The sequence below is a fragment of the Haemaphysalis longicornis genome, unplaced genomic scaffold, assembly GCF_048455015.1.
Source record: "Haemaphysalis longicornis isolate Haplotype H1 unplaced genomic scaffold, Haemaphysalis longicornis Haplotype H1 scaffold_10, whole genome shotgun sequence".
NCBI classification, from domain to species: domain Eukaryota; kingdom Metazoa; phylum Arthropoda; class Arachnida; order Ixodida; family Ixodidae; genus Haemaphysalis; species Haemaphysalis longicornis.
The window spans coordinates 48,498,963-48,515,335 of NW_027526204.1; the positions used below are offsets into that span (position 1 = coordinate 48,498,963).

At 51.0% G+C, this 16,373-nt stretch overlaps 1 long non-coding RNA gene across 1 annotated transcript in view; it reads left to right on the forward strand.

Annotated features, from left to right (window-relative positions):
- Positions 1-16,373, forward strand: part of LOC144158470 (uncharacterized) — a 52,886-nt gene that overhangs the window by 24,673 nt on the left and 11,840 nt on the right. The window contains exons 3-4 of the long non-coding RNA XR_013320074.1: positions 934-1,010; positions 12,672-12,746. This is a non-coding gene — a long non-coding RNA (uncharacterized LOC144158470). The remainder of the gene's footprint in view (positions 1-933; positions 1,011-12,671; positions 12,747-16,373) is intronic.

A 16,373-nucleotide genomic window follows, 5' to 3' on the forward strand; every position in this document is an offset into this window, starting at 1 on the left:
CAAAGGGGCGCTACTACGCTTAGCTCATACGTCGGCCTTATTATGCAAGTATCCGCCTACAAAGAGAAACAGTTATTCCCGCTGCCAAAAGCGAGTATCGTTTCAACAGCGACGCAGTTTAGCAAATCGTAATTTTTGGTGTACGCAGTTAAAATACCAAGAATTGCCACCCGCGTACCCGTGAGCGAATCACGTGAGTGCTTGCATCGCGGCGACCGCTCGGCAGTTAACAAAATCAAGAAAACACCGAGCGCTTGTGTGCGAGTGCCTCGCGACGACCGCCCAGCTTCCCTGGCACGTGTTTGGCAAGCCACTTGGGATATCCACTTCGGGATATTGGCCAAGATTGCGGCGACCGCCAGGCAGTTAAAAAACCAAGAAAACCGCGCGCTCGTGCGTGTCCGCCTCACGGCGACCGCCCAGCGTCCACAGCGAACGTTCGCAAGCCAAGCATACCCACTTAGGAAGATCGGCCAGGACTGGCAAAGAAAAAACTCTGGCGTTCGCCGCAATCGTATCAGCACTTTCTCGAAACGTGAAACACACATCATAGCATACACCCCTCTAAGGTGAGGTGAAATGGTTATAACATCGAAAAAATGAGGGAAGCTGGTACTTATGACAACGATGACGGAGTAAAGGTAGTTACGGCAGCGGAGCAGAAGTAAACCGGCCTCAATCGTGCACTTAACTGTCGTGATGGTCATGACGTTTGCGTACAGCTTCACTACTTTCAAGTCTGACGCATTAGTGTGAGCCTCCTTCATTTTTTGACTAAGGGCACCCATTGCTTACCGAGCTATGAGACACATATTATTGCGTTAGTGTGTATGTTACTCATGGCGTGTTCTTAGATTTTAGAGGCTCAGACTTTTTGGTTTAAAATGTTTGCTGAGCGAAGCACTTACTGAAGATTTCCTGTGAACATTTCAGCATTACCAGCACATGGTACGCTTATTTGTACATGGCTGGTAAAAATCCTATCATGCACGCTTACGGACCAAACAAAAGTAAGTAAATACCTTTAAATCTGCAACAATGTTACTCACGCAGACAGGGAAAGCATATTCTGTATTTGCCGTTGACGGATTATTATTTGCTGAAATATCAGCTTCGTAAAGCTTCATGTCAACATCGCCGCAAAAATATCTGGAAAAACGAACATACTTACAGATATGTTATTTCATTCTAGGTGTTTTTCGTATAGCTGAAAGATTGATCCGCGATTTATTGCGTCCTCAACGTTTTCTTGCCTATCCTTGTTTGATACTGAAACAGTACAGAATGAGAAAAAAGATACCGAGTTTCTGATGGAGGCGAACAGCGAAACCCCCGTGTGTCGAGGTTCCAGCGCACCTTAAATATTCCCTGGTGGTTGAAAATTAATCCAGGGCCCTCCACTGCAGCGCGCTTCATAACCCAGGTGTAGCTTCGGCACGATAAATACTGCAATCAATCAGTCTATGAATGAATGAATGAATGAATGAATGAATCAATGAATCAATCAATCAATCCAAAAATGCCTAGTGGTACCATACTACGTCCTTCTAACCCATACAAATGTCATAGGGAGAACTGTGTATAAAATAGTGGGAAAATAAAATTTTACCAAGTACGCCAAAAGGATGCATTGAACACCGCCAAAAATCGGGCGGCGTCAAAACAGCAAGCGACAAAATAGCACCGACCTAACAGCACTGCGTTTCCAAACAGCACAGCCACAAAACAGCGCGCTTTAAGAGTACCTTAAGGGCAAATGTTTCCAGTTTCAACTTGCGTGTTATCAATAATAAACAGTGACTTTGGCTAGCCAGTGAGTGGAAACGGTTTGGCTCGTTAGGTAAAAATCAGGTCGCACTGCTCCCTTGTAAGATGGAACGCTCTATTTTCAGTGCAGAGCAATTTCAGTGCCCCGCCTGTCGTCGTAGCTCGTCAAGCTGTCGGGCTGTCTAGCCACCGCAGTCACGTGGCGTCACGCACCCAAATAGAGTCCTGCGGCGTCACGCACTCACACAGATGCTTCGGAAATATACCCGCTTGTCCCTCCATTGAGTGTCCCGGCCAAGAGTTAAGACACTGTGAAGAGGAGGTTATATAGGCAGAACCGTTCGAAACTCCTGGAACCGCTGGCAATTTTCATACATATCCGCATTATTTAGCGCCAAAAAAACTGGAAGCACATTCGATGCAAAATATATGTAGTTAAACGGCAGTCCTCGCGTTCACTTGGTTAGGAATGCTCATTGGGTTGGTTTTTACGATAGTAAGCGAGAACAAAAGCGGTCACCAAAGAAAACAACGACGCGTTTGACTCCAGCACGTGCGAGATGAAAGCAAGCAACAAAATAACAGAACTGGCACACGTGTTGTTCCAGGCAAACCCAGAAACAAGTGATAAAGAAAAAGATGCGAGATGTTGCAGGAGGAGGCGCGCGAGCACTGCGAAGGCGAGAAACGTAAATTGCATTGAACAAACCTTCGTTCAATTCTCCGAAAGAGGAGTGAGACAGAGAGGGGAAGAGCGTGAAGGGGGGTAGCAAAGAACGGAGAGCGGCACCACAGCCCCTTTTATCACGGTTCTGTATTTCAGACAGCTTTCACATTAAGTGTAACTGCTTTATTTTTTATTTTAAACCATCTGGCCAACCCGCTTCCCCTCACTGACAGTCCAAGCACTGCTAATTATTACCGTACTTACCCGATTCTAACGCGCACCTTTTTTCCGCAAAAATAGGCCGAAAAATCGCATGTGCGTTAGAATCGGATACGAAACCGAAACTGCCAAAACAGCTGTAATTTCGTTCCACCCATCGCCATCACCATCTCAAGATGGCGTCAAAGCTTTAGCAACAATTTTTCGGATCTAGGCGCCTAGGCTTTTCTTTCGGCGTTAACACAAATCGTCAAATTATTCCACTTGCGCGCTTGATAACAGCAATGGCAGCAGAGGCAACGAAGGTGCGCCGCTTCCGTGGCTAACGAGCGGCTCCCACGCGTTCACAACGAGCGGTTGGCTGAAGCGTACGCCTCTGGAGAAGCTCGCGGGATGGGCGTGCGAGGCGTGGGCCACGATCCCATCGAACATGGTTGAACGTTCGTTCAGAAGTGTGGCATCGCGAACGCGCTTGACGGCACCGATGACGAGATGTTGCCGTCAGCGGAAGGCGACAAGCAGTTCTCGGAGAGCGACGAGGAGTGAGATTACTTCGGGAAATAAATCGCCCGTTTCTGTCCCATTCGTTTTTCTTGCTCACAAAGTTCCTTGCGCATTACAATCGGAGGTGCAAGGTTTTTCTGTTTTTTGCCAGGAAAATTGGGTGCGCGTTAGAATCGGGGGCGCGTTAGAATCGAGTAATTACGGTAATAGTGACTCTACATCGTAAGTCAGCGGAAGCCATTTTCCCTGTTGGGTAAAATCAGGAGAGACTGCCCCCTTGTAGATGCGGGGCGACAGTAGCGAGGACCGCCATGCTGCATGGGAAAAGTGCGTCTTCATCGTTACTCGACCACCCAAACCACTTCCGCTCACTGACTAGCTGGAGCCACTGTTAATTTCTGATAGTGACCCCGTGTATTCGCTGAGTGGAAGTGTTTCGGCCGGTTGAGTAAAAATGAAAACCCACTGCTCCATACAAGGCAACCAGGAAGACACACCTCTTATTTCGACTATTTTTCTTGCTGAGTGCTCTTTGTCTTGTGCTGTTTTGACATAACGCTGTTTGGTCGCTGTGCTGTTTTGCGTCGAGCTGTTTTTACGCCGTGCTGTATTGTCGGTGCAATTTTGCCGCGCGATGTCTTCTCGCGGTATACCGCCAAAGATATCAGAGCAGCACAGCCAGCAAAACCATTTTTAAAAAGAAAATCTGTACCTAAAAAGCCAGTGAGCAATTATTTAGGTTTTATTCCCATAAACCTAATGCTTTATCAACATAAAACATACTCCAAGGCGCAGAACAGAGTGAAATGACCAGTTCGCCTTCAGGAGTCGTGTGCGGCATTTTTACACGAAAAGGTTGTTTATGCAAGTGCTGACAAGCACTGTGCTTAGAAATGTTTCTGCTTCGTTTGAACAGGCATCTTTATGACGGATAACTTACCTGGTTATTTCTAGATAGCACCACGGTCAGTTACTTCAATAGAATCACTGTGTTTTAATACTGATTAATCAAAGGCAACCCAGAAAATGATTGAACGTATTTGTCATAAAATTAGAAGTTCGTCAGCTTCGGGGAAACCCACGAGATGGGAGCAAGTTTCGGCGAAGGCAAGATTTGGCATCCACCCAAAATGCAGTCATGCAGCTGCAAAGGAAAGCCACACAGCTTTCTCAAAAATACCGCAGTTTAAGAAAAATTTGACCAGGACCAGGATTCCAACCCGGAATTACTTCCTTACTATGACAGTTCTTCTGCCAACTCGTCTAGTCAGTGGGTTCGTCGTTTGTAGCGCGAGAGCGAATTAATCGACAAATATAAGTCAGGCACGAGTGTTAGATTTGATAGTATTCCCTTGTAACCGTTCAGCAATATTTGAAGCGGACGCCGAATTCTTTCTTGGAATAAAATTGAAAGCGCCTTTAAAATCGCTGCTTTTATCCCGTGGTGATTAGGGGAGGGGGGGTGCGATAGGTTGCCGACGCCATCAGCAAATGTTTATTGGTAGCGAACGTCTGTAACCATTTCCCGGAAGGGGCCTGCTGAGTCATTTGATTCATCCACGCCGGAGAAGTAATGAACTTTTGTAACCTAATTACTAAGGAGCGAGGGCAGACGGTTACAGACAGTTCTGCAGAAGTGGCTCTCCGGGTGGCCCTTAACCTCCTCGACGTTCCCGTTGGGCAACGCCAGATCCTCCGAAACGGAGTGAATGCCGACCCGCTGATTTGGCAGTCAATCCTAGGTAATGTCTTCCAGTTGTGTCCGGGTAGCTTCGCGCTCGTGTGAAAAGTCCCGGTAGGGTAACGCATGCGTACGTGAGGCCCTTCAATGAGAATTCGCTGCTTGGCGCGGGGGCGTCTCTCGTATTTTGGAAGCCGACGAAAAACAAGCGCTGTAACGTCGTAGAAAAGGCCTTAAATTTTCCGTATTTCTTGCAGCACCGCCGTGCATATTGTAGTACATTGGTATGGGCTCGGTTTCGGCATCACCGGGGGGTAGATACTAATCGAATTGGCTTGTAAATCTGTTATAGCACCACTGTAGCTCGTAAATTTATTCCAAGAATTACTTCGCGGGAACAGTTGGGGAGTATGACAAACGCAGAGGGGTACGTGGTGCCATTTACGGTAATTCGCGACGCACACGGTTTGTCTAGGCTTGACGAGACGGCTTTCTGCTGTGCGGATGTGTAAAGAGTTCCAACTGGTCGTAACTTTCTTCATGATTAGAAAAGAGATGAAACTTACCACCTTTTTCGCCATGCCGGCGGTTTTCGTGCATAGCGACTCGAGGTGGGTAAGAGAACAGTTCCTCTTCAAATATTCTACAAAGCGTATATATTGTTGCGTCTTAGTAGACGGAGGTGTAGACAGCAGGATGGTGATGTACCTATTTATTAGGCGTAGCGCTACACCGAAGAGTAGAGGCAGCACGGCGAGGCTCAGCAAAGATGGCTGAATCAGTCTGGCCCGCGAGCGGTGGATCCACACATTTACGTCGTCGTCTTCAAAAACCTGGTTGGCCAAGAAGCACGGAACGTAGCACTAACTGGGGATTGAACTTTGCACGGCGATCGCACACATCGCAAGCAGGGCATCGCGGCTTGACAAATATACACGTGACATTTGCCCCCTCGTCGAGACAGCATCGTCCCGATGCGTTCAAAGCTCTTGGAAAAAAAGAAATGGATGCGCTTGCGGCATTGTCCCTCAACGTGTGAGATAGGGCTTCATACGCACGACATGAACGACGTCAGGGCGACGGTTACGTCGGCGTTGAGAAACAATTCCGTCGTCCACAACCTCGTAGGTTACGTCGCTAAGGTGGCGCAAAACTCTATAAGGACCAAAGTAGCGTTTGAGGAGCTTTTCAGAGAGTCCTCGACGTCGAACAGGAACCCATATCCAGACTCGTTCGCCGGGTTTGAAAACGGCAGTCCTGTGACGGAGGCTGTGACGGTGCGTGTCATAGCGCTGTTGCTGCCTTGTTCGTAAGCGCGCCAGTTGGCGCGCCTCTTCCGCTCGTTCCGTAAACTCATTTAGCTGCATGTTGTCGTTGCTGGTGTCGTGAGGCAGCATTGCGTCGAACATAGTGGTCACGGGACAGCCGTAAAGGAGGAAGAACGGCGTCATCCGGGTCGTGTCTTGTTGAGCCGAATTGTAAGCGAATGTTACGTATGGCAATACGGCGTCCCAGGTCTTGTGCTCGACGTCGGTGTACATACTCAGCATATCCGCTATTGTTTTGTTGAGCCGCTCAGTCAACCCGTTTGTCTGCGGGTGGTACGCTGTTGAGGTCCGATGTGCTGTACCGCTGAGTTGCATCACCGCGTCGACAAGCCCAGCAGTAAACGCTTTCCCTCTGTCCGTAATAACAATGGCCGGGGCACCGTGCCGGAGAACAATGTTGTCAATAAGAAACTTGGCAACCTCGAATGCAGTTCCTCTTTGGAGGGCTTTTGTTTCTGCATACCGAGTGAGGTAGTCGGTGGCGACTACAATCCACTTGTTCCCCGCGGATGACGTCGGAAATGGTTCCAACAGGTCCATCCCGACCTGTTCAAACGGCTTCTCGGGGATTTGGACAGGGTGCAGGAGGCCCGCTGGCCGTAGTGGTGGAGCTTTCCGTCGTTGACATTCGCGGCACATGCGCACGTAATGCCGCACGGCTGCAGAAAGTTTTGGCCAGTAGTATGACTGCTGGATCCTAGTCAGGGTACGGGTGTAGCCGAGGTGACCCGCCGTCGGCTCATCGTGGCAAGCCCGCAGAACCTCGTTACGAAGCATTGCGGGAACAACAAGCAGGTAGCTTTGGCCACGCGGAGAAAAGTTCGCTTTATACAGGACACCACCGCGGAGACTGAAGGATGACAGCGCTCTTGAAAACACCCGCGGCACAGTGGGCGAACGTCCCTCCAAGAAGTCAATCAGCGGCCGTAGCTCGGAGTCCCCCCGTTGTTGTTCCGACACGGAGGATATGTCCAGCACGCCAAGAAAAGCGTCGTCATCGGTGCAGTCATTCGCCGACGCAGGGACAGCTGCTGCTCGGGAGAGACAATCGGCGTCGGCATGCTCTTGGCCGGACTTGTAAACGACTTTGACGTCAAATTCTTGAAGCCGAAGGCTCCACCGAGCTAATCGTCCAGACGGGTCTTTTAGGCTCATCAACCAGCAGAGCGAGTGATGGTCACTGACCACTGTAAATGGACGGCCATACAGGTATGGTCGAAATTTAAGTACTGCCCAAACGACGGCGAGGCACTCCTTTTCGGTGGCCGAGTAGTTGGCTCCCGAAGAGGACAACGTTCGGCTGGCGTACGCTATCACCCTTTCGGCGCCGTCTTGCCATTGCAGAAGAACCGCTCCGAGTCCAACGTTACTGGCGTCAGTGTGAAGCATGGTGGTGGCGTTCTCGTCGAAATGGGCCAAGACCGGAGGTGTTTGCAACCGTTGGCGCAGCTCGTCGAACGCCCTCTGTTGTTCGTCATTCCAAAGGAACACGACATCATCCCTTGTAAGGTTGGTCAGCGGAGCTGCAATGTGGGCGAAGTCCTGTATAAATCGTCGGTAATAGGAGCATAGCCCCAAAAAGCGCCTCACGGCTTTCTTGTTGGTTGGCACGGGAAACTGAGATACCGCTTCAGTCTTAGCAGGATCAGGTCGAACTCCGGCACTGCTAACTACATGGCCGAGGAACAGGAGTTCCTCGTACCCAAAATGACACTTTTCGGGCTTTAGTGTAAGTCCGGCGGATCGTATATTGCCTCGAGGACGGACGTGAGACGTTCGAGGTGTTCTTCAAACGTGGTGGAAAACACGATCACGTCGTCCAAATACACCAAGCAAGTTTGCCAATTTAGGCCCGACAGCACGGTGTCCATCAGTCGTTGAAAAGTGGCTGGAGCGGAACATAACCCGAAAGGCAGCACTTTAAATTCGTACAGTCCATCAGGTGTCACAAAAGCGGTTTTCTCGCGGTCCCGTTCATCGACCTCGATCTGCCAATACCCGCTTTCTAGGTCCATAGACGAAAAATAGCGGGCATGTCGTAGTCTGTCGAGGGAGTCGTCAATGCGAGGCAACGGGTAGACATCTTTTTTGGTGACATCGTTGAGTTTGCGGTAGTCCACACAAAACCGTAATGTCCCATCCTTCTTTTTAGATGCAGAGGATCTGATTCACTCGCCTTGTCCCTCCGGCGTCGTCGTCGTCGGCGGCGGCGGCGGCGTTGTCCACCCCTCCCCCATTCTCCTCGCCGCGCCAGCTGCGCTCTCCGCCGCTCACCCCCTCTCTTCTCCGATAGCGAACACTCTCTCGCGAGGGGCATTGGATTGGATTCGATTGGATTCGCTTGGCTTGGCTTGGATTGTATTTGGATTGGAGTGGATTAAAGTGGATTGTGTTGGATTGTGTTGCGTCATAGCCGCGGCACGTTGCGTCATAGCCGCGGCAGACGCGCTGGGGCCGGCGCATGTGCAGTACTCACCGCGGTTTCCTCTCCTTCGGGCGCGCTGCGCATATAACCGGTGTGCCGTTCTCCGGCGAAGCAACATCCACGCTTGACTCAAACACCTAGAGTCCACGCCGCTTTACAAGTACGCCAACGTCGTCATCGACTGGGACCGGCTTACGCAGTCCCCTCAACGTTATGCGCGCTATAAAACGCGGTACCTTCGCCGCTCCGCCTATGCGTCGCATCTACACAAGGGTTCCCGCGAGGGGAGGTGGGAGTTTTGTACTCAGACTACGGGCGACGCCCAGGGACTATTCGACGGTGCGATGACGTCGTCTTCCAGCATTTGCTGTACTTGCCGCCGTATTGCATCGCGCTCCTTGGGGGCTACACGGTACGGGTTCTGACGGATGGGCCTCGTTGTTTCTTCGGTAATTATTCTGTGCTTTGTCAGATGCGTCTGGCGGACACCTGCCGTGGACGAAAAACAGTTCGCATATTGTTCCACTAGGTCGAGGAGTGCTCGGCGTTTTTCGGACGACAGTTTGGTGCTGACGTCTATTGCGGGTTTTGCGCTCGCTGTTGTGGTGGCACCAGTTTGGAGCACGTAACAGCCCTCTGTGTTGTCGACAGCTTCGAAGAAGGCTACAGTAGTCCCTTTCAGGATGTGCTGGCGCTCATTAGCGAAATTGGTGAGCAGGAGATTTCCGCGGCCACAGGACAGTTGCACCAGGCCTCTCGCGATGGCAAAGCCATTGTCGAGGAAGAGCGATGTGTGCAGCTCGGCAACGCCATCGGCAGTGCAAGGACCGTCGCACGCTACTGCGACGAACGCACATGATCGTGGCGGCACACTTACGTCGTCAGCAGCGATACGCAGCGTCAGACGTCGGTGCTCGGTAGGCTGTACTGGAGGCAGGTTCGTCGAAAGGCTTACCCTGCCCTCACCGATGTCTATAACGGCGTCGTATTCGCGCAAGAAATCCACGCCGATGATTACGTCTTTGCGGCACTGAGGTAGAATGACGAACGTGCCGACAAAGTCGGAGCCCCCAAGACGAATCCTAGCCGTGCATTCCCCGACTGGTGTCATGAGGTGGCCTCCAGCGGACCGAAACTGAGGCCCGTCCCACGCAGTCTTTACCTTGCGCAAGCGCTCGGCAAATTGCTGGCTCACGATGGAGTAATCTGCTCCGGTGTCTAGGAAAGCGGTCACCTCATGCCCGTCGATAGAAACCCTAGGTTCAGCACTAGCGCCTTCGTCGGCGTTAAGGGTCGTCGTCGTTGTGTGCTTACACTGCGGCAATACTGTATAGGCGCTTTGTTCCCGTCGAGTGGTAGCGGAACATCCGTTGGTTGACGTCGGCGGCGATGAAAGGTCTTCTGAGCTTCTGCAATCAGCAACCTTGCCTCCCCAGGTCGCTTCGTCTAGTTTCCCCGCCGGGGGCTGGAAAACCGCACGTCGGGGCCGTCTCGAGGGGCGCGACGGGCCGGCGGGAGGTGCGGTGCTGGAGACGGTGAGCGGGATCGACGAATAGGCGACGTGGTGTTGCGTGCAGTGAGGTAGTCGGCGATTTCGGTCGGCCGCTGGCCAAGACGGGGAGGAGGAGCAGCCGGAGAAAAGCCACGTAGTCCGATCTCGCGGTAGGGGCACCGTCTGTAGACGTGGCCAGGCTCACCGCAGTGATGGCACAGGGGTTGCCAGTCAGCTGTGCGCCACAAATCCGTTTTGCGATCCCGGGTCCGTGGGAATTTCGGCTGCGAAGTGGGCCACGACTGCACAGGCGGGGTTGGCTGACGGAAAGGGACAGCTGGCATGTTTGGTGGCTGCTGACGCATTGCTGCTGCGTAGCTTGCGGGGCTCTCTTGCACGGGCGGGTAGGGAGGTGAGAATGCTTCGCGCAGCTCTTCGTGCACAATCCTGGCCACGGAGGGCGTCGGCTGTGGAGTCGCAATTCCGAGCTTGCCTAGCTCTTCGCGCAAGACCGACCTGATCAGTTCCCGCAAAGAGCTGTCATCGCTCGTCAGGCTGGCAGCGGTTCCGGGAGCGTTGGCGGACCTCCGAGAATACTGACGACTGCGCTCCTGCACAGCCCGCTCGATAGCCGTGGCCTCCCTGATGAACTCTTGCACAGTGCGTTTCGGGTTTCGGACAACGCCGGCAAAAAGCTGCTCCTTGACGCCGTGCTTAAGGTAGCGAAGTTTCTTCGCGTCCGACATGGCAGGATCAGCGCGGCGAAAAAGGCGTGCCATGTCCTCGGCAAACATGGTGACACTTTCGTTAGGTTTCTGGATTCTCGATTCCAGCAACCGCAGCGCGTTCTCAGGACGATCCGGGTCGGAAAAGGCTTCCTGAAGCTCCTGGCGGAAGTCGGTCCAAGACGTGAATGTAGCCTCATGGTTCTCGTACCAAATACGAGCGCCGTCTTCCAACGAGTAGTACAAATGCCGCAGTTTGAGCGCATCGTCCCACTGATTAAAAGTGGCAACACGCTCGAAGTGAGCAACCCAGTCTTCCACGTCCTCGAAGGCATCCGCGTGGAATTTATTGGGTTCGCGAAGCTGGTGAATTACCACCTATGGTGTGGCCATAATGGGAGCTTGCGGGGGCTTACGGGTGCGGACGTTGGAAAGACCCGGTAATTCAGGAGAGAGACCGAGCTTGCGCCGACTGCTCCGATGGACCGGCGTGTTGATGAGACATGGCCTTTCTGGGCTGGCGCCGGACAGGGATCCAGGCATAAGAAAACCCGGCTCCTCCACCAGTGTTGCGTCTTAGTAGACGGAGGTGTAGACAGCAGGATGGTCATGTACCTATTTATTAGGCGTAGCGCTACACCGAAGAGTAGAGGCAGCACGGCGAGGCTCAGCAAAGATGGCTGAATCAGTCTGGCTGGTTGGTTGGTTGGTTGCCTCCCACCAGCGAGCGGTGGACCCACACATTTACGTCGTCGTCTTCAAAAACCTGCTTGGCCAAGAAGCACGGCACGTAGCACTAACTGGGGATTGAACTTTGCACGGCGATCGCACACATCGCAAGCAGGGCATCGCGGCTTGACAAATATACACGTGACAAAATTTTCCCAGGTGCCTTAGTGCCGCATGGGTACTGTATCCCGTGCTTAGCATTTGTGGTCCACCCGTTGCCTCTTCATTTCCCGAGCTCACAGCGCGTTCCCCACTGGTTTTCTAGAAAGTTCCGCTCTTTTGCCGACCAGCGCGTCCTTGTCAGAACAAAGACTGCCCACCGCTGAGAAACCCACTCTGAATCTTGAGCCGTGAGTATGAGGAAAGAGATACTTTATTTCAATTCTTTCTGCATATTTACGCGCCTTTATGAGAACGCTGGGCGTTATTTCCCTTTGCACAAGTAACTGTACCACCGCCCTTATTGGGATTTAAATTGTGTTGCTTCCCTTTGAAGTAAATATAGGGTACGTGACTTACTCACGCTGATGTTACTGACTTTGTCGTAAACTTCGTGAAGAAAAATGGCTGCGGCTTAGCTCACCTAATTTTGCATAGGCAAAGCAAAAGCTTGGCTTAGTCGGGTTGAGTCTTGGTTTCGCTTGTTGAACCTTTGATTTACCTGCATTGCCGACCAAGTCTCAAAGCCGTTGGTTTCGTGCAACGCTCACAGAAGGAGGCCGGATGAACGCGGCGTTCATTCACGGCGAACTCACCGTTTCTCTTTGCCGGGCGCCAGAGGAGTCACGCTGCGCGAGACTACCCAGCGCCGCATGCATGGGAGCCTGCAGGGGTGATCGGTTGTCTCGGCCGCAGCGACCGCTGCTCGTTCTGCGCTGAACAACTGAAAACGAGGCCTTGTGCGCACCGCCGACAGCGGGCCCGGCGAATCACGCGGTGCGCTTCGAGGAGTGTGTCGCCGGGGGGGTCTCAAGGTAATATACTTCTTAGCAGACGAAAAGGAATAAATGAAGTGTGATGCGTGCACTGGCGATTAGGCCTCCGTTATGTGAGGTAGAGTATAAGCCGAAATATATAAGTGATACGCATTTTTAACGATAAAAACGTTTATTACTGCCTGTTCTTGCCTTCAAGCTGACAACATTCCGTATGTACTTCGATATTGGAATAAAGACGACAAATGCGCATTACTATCCTATGACCTGCGTGGTGAGTTAAACTTTCGTTTTGTTCCGCAGCATATTTGCAAAGAAACACCTGGCAAACCTCACTTCTATCACAGAATATGCTTCCCCCATAGGCTACTTGGGTTTAGAACTGATATTGCAGCCGAGGTAGCCAGGTATTCAGATAGAACCAGTTTCACCGAGTGCGATGCTACATTAAAAATAGAAACTTTATGTAAACAAAAAGTTTGGCATGTAGGAAAACCTTTCAAAAGAAGTTTCTAAACGCTCATCTTTGACAAAACAAGCAAAATAGATGGAGTAATTTATTTCCAATAACATTTTATAAATTTCACTGTTATACAGCGGCAGCCACCAGTGCGACGCGAACAAGGTGAGTACCTCTTACCTAACGGAAGCGGATAATGTCGGGGACGTCTGCTACACTGCGCACCGATAAGGAACCAAATCAAAAACCGACATCATCACTGTTTTGAACACGTTGCACATTCGCTACTATTTCAAACACCGCCATGTCTCTATGCTCCGTTCTCAATTAAAAGGTCGCGCTTCAATGCTGGTGGTCGAGCTTGCATTTTTTTTTTTGCTACGGCAAATGCCTGACGCGTTTTTCTGCACTAAACCAAGCTGGTTTAAAATCCTTGGACAGCATCAGTGTTATTATTAATACGAGATCATCACACCCTGTGGTTTAATCGCTTTCGTCTGAATAGCGAACAAAACGAGAGTAAACATATGTACATATAAACAACAAAAATTTCCCAAAATTCTTTGGTTGCAAAAAAAACTCGCCCAGATGTTCATTCAGTTGTTTAGTTGTTCAGTTGTTTCAGTTGTATGTTGATTCAGTTGTTTAGAGCCCGACAGCAACTTTAAATAGTAGCTATACTATTTGACTTGCAATTATGCCTAGCGAGATAGGGGCCAAAATGTTACATTTCCCTTTTGTTCTGTTTTTGTATTAATATATGTATAATATTTATATCGCTCTATTTCTAAAAATTATTTGATACTGCAATACATCCAGCAAGAAAATTGAATCGCTAAAACATCTTCAAAAGCATCAAAACCTCACTTCAAAACCTAAAGACATACTTCAAGCTAGTGTAGTGTTAAAACACTCCGCATTCGTTTCCTAACTTTCTTCTATGCTGCTAAAAAAAGTATGACAGTCACTCGCAGTAAGCGCCTAAGGGACTCGAAATCACTCCAATTGAGGCGTTCTTCCTGAAGTGGAAAGGAACAGTCTGGTGATAATATTGATGACCCGCCTTAAACGTATCTTTCCAGAACCGCCGCTTGTTTCGCGCAGAAGAAACAAACATTCAGGAGGTTCTTACCCCTTTAAAATAAGCAGTCAGTGGACAGCCGGCTGCAGCCATTTCAAGAAGCTTCGATGCCAAGTATGCGCGAACATTACCACAACAAACACCGCCGACAAAGCATCCGCAGAATGTTATCTAAAAGTGAAAAGCAACCCCAACTAGGAGCGTTGAAATTTGCGCTGTTTACCCACCTATAGGCTCCAGCTACAACACCCATCTCTTTCGTGTGTGTGATGCATGACACAGCCTTACAAGACGATACAGGAGGCACAACCACAAACGAAAGCTTAAGCTCCGGATCGCCAGACTGACGATGGAGGCCAAGGGTCATGCCACAAACCTTTGTCACGAGAACTGGCTTGGAAAGTGTGACGATTACCCAGGTACACAAAAGACACCCAAAACCTGAAGCCACCACCGACACCTGACTGATCCTGCTAAAAGCAGAGAAAGCACTAAACTCGGAAGACAATCGTTTATGAACTTTCGGAAAGCACAGACGATTTGTTTTGTGCCGTTGTACCCCGCTGAATTATCGGTACCTTTTACAATGCGACCTTACAATGTGCCATCCAACGGTCACATAGAACACTCAATAACCGAGGCTGAGGATAGGGCAGCGCTTCCAAAATACAGCATATTGTATCCACAGGCATATACCCAATAATTTATAAAGGTTTGTAAAACTTTTATGAAAACTCAATCAGTGCGCTACTTCGATACATGAACCCAGTAACACCGAGCACGAAGTCATACTTTACAACCTAAGTACCTTTTGTTGCAGGGAACGAATATCTGCATGCTTTTAAGTGAGCGAGAGAGAGAGAGAGAGAGAGAACTTTATTACGCAAAAATGTGAGAGTGGTTCCTCAGTCCAGGAGCCCATGTGTGTCCAGGCTGCCGTAGCCCTGGTCACAAGCAGGAGCTGGTCCTCAGGTCGACAGCTGGACAGCAGTACCTCCCACTGCACAAGAGAAGGCGACGGGTTCAGGGGCGGAAGGTCTGACTTTTGTGCAGTCTAATAGGGGGTGTGAGAGTTCCTGGTTCCTGGTAGAATTTACACTTATCAGAGTACTGTGTAGGAAACAGTAAATGCATACGGATGGGGTGGCGAAAAGTGCCTCATTGAATTTGTATGAGTGTGATTTCTTGGCTTTTGGTCAAATATGTGTGAGGACTGGGGAAGGTCTCTTTCGTGGTTCGGTAGTATTGGGTGATTTCTTGGTAGGAGAGGAGAGGTGCGGAAACAGCCCCGGTCTCAGCGGCTCGGTGAGTGAGGTCTCGAGCCTGTCGATGAGAAAACTCGTTGCCCCGTTGGCATGTTACGGGGCCACCCGTCCCGACAAGAGCCTGCAGCAGGCGGCTTGTGAATCGGTCAATATATACTTGGAGGTGGTTTGGGCAAGGGCGAGGGCAATAGCTAATTCTTCAGCGTGCAGGAAAGAAGTTGTGCGGATTGAAGTGGTGGTGACGAGGACGTTTTTAGAGGTTACCACTGCCACCATAGTTTGGTTATCTGGGTAACTGGCCGCATTTGTGTAGGTTACGCCAGATTGGCTGCTGTAAAGTTTTTTCTGGGCTCTTTGGGATTCTCTACGACCAGGGTGGTGGTCCGGGTGCATACGCCTTGGAAGGGGGAGCACAAGAATGGACTGACGCCAAGCGCCGGGGATGGTGACCAGCTGGGTCTTGTCAGGGCATGACCATTGAATGTTTTTTCGAAGGGCCGCGCGGCCTGGTTTGGTTTGGGAAACTCGAAGGCGTTGACTGGAAAGGTGTCATTCGATGAGAGGAGGCGCTGCGGTCGCCGAGGTGAGCGGACGTGCCTCGCATCGGCTCCGTCGGTTATGCTCAATTGTGCCGAAAGTTTCCCGCGGACCCAGGAAATTCTATTACCACGAGAAACAGCTCGACCCAGGGAACACGCCGATACCAAATTCTGGTGAGGCGACTCGACTTTTCACCGATTTTTGGTGATTGGAAGACTTCGAGCGTGGCCCGGGAGCTAAGCCTAACCTAGGCTTAGCACGACTTCGGGCCTGCGCGCCCGCCGGCCGCCAGCTAGAGCCCCACAGCCGTCGCCGCATCGCGGAGCATGGCGTCTGCGATGGATACGGATCATGCGCCAGACCGAGAACAAGCAGAGCCCCAGAATTTCCACATGCACCTGGACCAGCGAGACGGCCGCACCGTAATCGCGGTCGCCGGTGAAGACCTACAAGAATGCGACACCGCGGGGTGGACCCTCGCCGCGCGGCGCCCGACGACATCGCACAGGGACCCTCAACCGCCACGTGCAACCGGTGAGTCTCCCGCCAAAAGGC